Genomic DNA, 4,911 nt, shown 5'->3' with positions numbered 1-4,911 from the left:
GCTGCTGCTCGGGAGACGCGCTCCTGGGCACCCGGGGGGCAGTGCGCCTGCATCTTCTGGTGGAGAGAGATCTTGACAGGACCCCGGGTTCCCGGTGGTGATTGTGTTCTGTTTTCCGTGTCAGTGACGGTGGTAGGTTACATTTTTTTATTTTTATTTTTATTTTTTTTCAGGCTCATCATGATTTTTTTTTCTTCCCCTCCGTTACAGATCTAAGGTCAGTGTCTGGTGGTCCGTCGATACATGGGTACTTCAAGGGACTTCGTGGCCACCTGGTCTCTATTTGTCTGTCTGTGTATTTATATGTTTTTATGGAGAGAGAGTTGTTTCTCTGTGTGATATGGAAAATGTTGTGTTGTCTATAGCTCCCTCCAAAACTGGGATTGCCGAAAGGCGATTGCAAAGGGGTGTCTTTTGTCTCCTTTTCCCAAAGCCAACCTGACGGATGGTCCAGGAAGGCAGGATCCAGATGTGCAAACCCCACGTGCACACCGAGGCAGAGATCATCAGCGGTCAGATGCAGCTGTGGTGTAACTGACCACGTTCCTGGAAACCTCATTCTGTTATGGTCTTGCCGGGAAGAAAGGTGACTGTAAAACTGGAAATAGATTCTGATGACCAGTTTTAGGTTTTAAGTAGAATGACTTAAGAAGAATTCATTATCTCCAGGCATTTAAAAATTTTTTTAATTTATTTAGATTTTTTTTTTTTTTTTTGGCAAGGCGTTAGTCTTCGGTGCATGACACATGTTGCTGTCCACTTTCTGTTGTGTCACAGAAGCGAGCGGTGTCTTTTTGTTGGAGTTGAAATGTTGTCTGCTCAGGACTTCCAGTGTGCTGCCGGGCTGTATAAATTACTTTTAATGTGTTGCGGTGGATGGTGGATGTCATCAATCTTTTTTTTTAATTAGCAAAGCTTAGTAGATAAATGGCATCCGAGTTTCCAACTGGGAGGGGAGGTATAGCTAGCACAGTGGTGAGAGAGGAAGGTGATGCCCACTTGCAACACTTCCCATAGAACTCTGACGGGGGGAGAGTGAATTGCAGAGATACTTTGCTATGTTTGTGAGAAAGAGGAGAATCTTAGAAAATAACCAGAGGATCATTTTGTTCGTTCTACAGGTCATGGGGAGTCTTATACTTGGTTATTTTTCTGACACATGTTGGCTAACCTAATGGGAATTGATTTGTAATCTGACTGCCTTGAATCTCTTGCATTTTAAATTTATTACAATGCATTAAGAAATAACTGATGACTCCACTTCAGCATGTTTATGTTTTGAGCTCACAAATTTAGAATTTTAAAGTAAGTTCAGGTAATGCATGTATCGTGGTATATTCATGCTGAACCCCATCTTTATCATCTAAGTTTCCCCCCCAAATGCCAGTGTAGCTGAATAGCTGAGGTGTTCTTTTGTGGGTTTTTTTTTTTCCTCTGGTAGAAAAATCTAAAGTAATTAAAATTAACTGATTTTTATCATCTTGGAAACTTGGGTTGTGAAGTTCTGTTCAACTTACAAATCTTTTAAGCATTTGGAGATCAAACACATTTGTCATAACAAGGAAATTACTTCTCTTAACGTAGAACTCTAAGGGACTTGAAAAACGTGTTTTGAACAACTTGTTCCTTGAACATGACGTGGCTTTATAGATAATGCTTTGAATTTTTTAAGGAATTAACATGTGTTTGTGCTGGCTGCACCCATTTATGCAATCCGTCTAGTGACCAAAAACTTGTTTATATGATGTGTATCTGGGGTTAGGGATATGGTGCATAATCTTAGCATTTCAATGTCTTTCTCTTTATAAAGCTTGACTTGTACATGGTTGTAGTCCATAATGTTTATCCACCAGCTGAGCTAAGTAGCCCAGACTTGAGGAATTATAACCCAACCAAGAAAGAAATCCCACTTCATTTGCAATACTAGAGGCCCAATGCACGAAATTTGTGCAAGGGGCTCAGCCCTCCTAGCTGCTCCAGCTGCTGCAGGCCCCTCCTCCCCCCACTGGTCAGAATGTGGTTCGCCTAGCTGAAATCCCTTGACTGAAGAGGCCAGCAACCTTCTACAGGAACAAGGCTCTTTGTGCAATCCGTCCACTATGTTTATAGCTATGCTTATTGTCATTGCTTGCCAGTGTTCTTCCGAGTCTTAAACAGCCCAATCTGAGAGGTGGCCACTGATTTACACGCGCTATCATTTAAAAAACAAAAAAGGGGGAATTTGCTGGAAGCCGGTCCATCCTTGCTGCTTGACACAGTCGCTGCAGGAAAGAAACATCTGCACAGCATATGTTTCAAGGGACCTGGCATATATAGCATATTGTTCTTAATATGTTTGCTCTCCTTAGTGCCATGTGTTTTAACCAAGGTCACCTCTCCGAGAAAGGTTGTTTCCCCAGGTGGGGATTTTTCCCCGAGGTTAGGGAGGGGATACAACCCCTTAATTAAGTGCCAGGCGGGTAGTTAAGCTACATAATCTTTACTCCCTGGAATGGAGATAAGAAACGCCCTAACCTTTGTAATAGAAATTGACAGGATTAAAATCGGCTGGTATAAATATAGATGTAACAAGACAATAAACATCAGATCCTGATCAGTTCCTAACCAGAACTCCGACCAGAACTTTGGCTGGAGATCCTGGCTAGAGGTCCTGACTAGGCTGCTGATCAACTGAAGGCTGTCTCCGTGTCATTCCTTCTTCGCTGACTCCATCCACACCTTTGGGGACCCCTGGACCCGCTGGGGTTGGACCCCAACAATAACTGAGCTTAAATAATCCTGTTTGCCCAATACAATTCCCAGTACTCAAATTTGGCTAACATTATTGAGGAGCTAATGCATCTTGGTAACCTCACTGGGCACTTTTATGCATGCGCTCTCATTTGATTCCCCCAAGAGTATTATTTTTTCTTTCTTTCCTCCTCCTTTCTCTTTCTCCTTTTAAACACAGTTGAAATAACTGTCTTCACTTTCAAGCAGTGTAGACCTACTTGGCTCTAAAGCTTTCCAGTAAGATTTCAAAACTTCCTCCTGCTCTAGACTTTCCAAGGTGCCTGGAAATGCTAACTTCCTGCCATGTGTTCTTTGCCAAAAACAAGCTTTGAGCACCCAGCAGCTGGAGCCCTCTTCGTTCCTTAGTCCCAACCAATGGCCTATTTCATCTTTGTGAAGTCTAATATCTAAGTCTAGCCATTGTTTTGAGGATGCAAAAAAAAATGTATTTTTCAATTGAAATGCACTGTCTTTATGGCAAATGTTTACTGACACATCACCAAGTGTTTAAAAAAGACACTGACAGCAGACATGGTTATACAAATTCAGTGGGGGTTTTGCTTGTCTTTTGGAGGACTGGGGTTGTAAATATAAACCTTCCCTAGTTATACAAATGCTTTTTCTGACATTTCTAAAGGCAGACTCAAAAGTCATGCAAAGAATCCCTCGCTAGTGTAAAAAAATTCCCAACAAGGTAAAAAAGGTAGAAGTGAAATGTGTGTAGAAGCTAAAGTTTTTAAAAACCACACTGTTATGATGGCCATAGACACAAATTTTTTTTCACTTTAAGTATTTCTGTTTTGGAAACATTTGCTGGTAATGTTTCTATCTAAAATAAAGATTTTGGTTTTGTTGTGGTTACTGTGCCCTGCAAGGAAATGCTTCTGAGACAAGCGTATTTGGGAGATATCCACATCATAGCTTCAGATTATTTAAGTGTGAATTTTCTGTAATATAGATTCAACTATAGTCAAAACACACATGATCGGGTAATCTCCCAAGTTCTAACATGGGGCAGGCACTAAAACCTGGGGACTATTACCTGATGCCAAGTTAGAAACCAAGAAAGTCTTTTATTTTTAAATCCCCACATGGGCCAAAAGATACCCCTAGGAACCAGATGGTCACGGGCAGCAGCAGGGGCGAGACATGTCCCTGGTGCCATTTCACTGCCTTCTCCTCCTGGTGCAGGCAGAGAAGGTGATGTCATAGCCTAGGCCAGTGGTCGGCAAACTGCGGCTCGAGAGCCACATGCGGCTCTTTGGCCCCTTGAGTGTGGCTCTTCCACAAAATACCGACTTCTGCGCATGGGCCACGAAGTTTCAATCGCACTGTACATGCGCGCCCGCACGTGGTATTTTGTGGAAGAGCCACACTCAAGGGGCCACAGAGCCGCATGTGGCTCGAGAGCCGCAGTTTGCCGACCACTGGCTAGGCTATGAGCATTCTTGGGCCACTCTTCTGACTCCTGACCGTCGGCTAAGGAAAACAACTTTCCACCTGATGTTTTAAGTAATGATTAGTGGAAAGAAACACCCCGAAGCAGTATTAAAGATTGGATCTGGGTAGAATTATAAGTGATAGCTTTTTCCATAATTTATAATGAAAAAATCTGTGTCCCAAGAGGTGGTTAGCTAACACATTGTAGTAAGAAGAGAAATCCATAGAGCCCCAGAATAATAGGCAGAGTTCAACACAAAGGTGACAGTGTTCATTTCTGTCACATTCCTGGTGAAGCAAGCTTTTATAGGTCCTCCGGGAACTTAACCACTATTTCCATGGGAAAATAAATTCCAGTTTCCAAACAACTAATTTACTGGAACACAGCCCATTAATAAGTTTGGACTTCCTGTACTATAACGTATTTGCCATATATTCGTTACAGACTTCCAGAATTCAATAGTAAGGTTGGGAAAAGGAGGAGAAAATCTTCTCAATCAAAATAAGGAGTAACTATTAACACAATTCAAACAGTTTGATTTAAATTCAGGTAAGGAAAATTATCAGATATAAAATGGGGAGGCCAGTTATAGTACACCAGGAAGGAGAAAAAGACCTCAGTCAGTAACTAAAAATTGTATTATTTACCTTAATTGAATACATTGGTGTTTCTATTTTATGCATATCTGGTTGCTATAT

The 4,911-nt window shown here is 41.7% G+C and overlaps 1 long non-coding RNA gene across 2 annotated transcripts; it reads left to right on the top strand.

Annotated features, from left to right (window-relative positions):
* Positions 1-6: 6 nt before the first annotated feature.
* LOC102251332 lies at positions 7-1,821 on the top strand. 2 transcript variants are annotated; one of them, XR_001363671.1, is made up of 2 exons: positions 7-132; positions 434-1,821. It is a non-coding gene; the product is annotated as an uncharacterized LOC102251332 (long non-coding RNA). The 2 variants fall into 2 exon arrangements; XR_001363670.1 differs by having other exon boundaries at positions 7-217.
* Positions 1,822-4,911: the final 3,090 nt, after the last annotated feature.

Source organism: Myotis brandtii, unplaced genomic scaffold (assembly GCF_000412655.1).
Source record: "Myotis brandtii unplaced genomic scaffold, ASM41265v1 scaffold43, whole genome shotgun sequence".
NCBI classification, from domain to species: domain Eukaryota; kingdom Metazoa; phylum Chordata; class Mammalia; order Chiroptera; family Vespertilionidae; genus Myotis; species Myotis brandtii.
The sequence above is the reverse complement of the archived record's forward strand: the minus strand, read 5'-3'. Positions and strand labels throughout refer to the sequence as shown.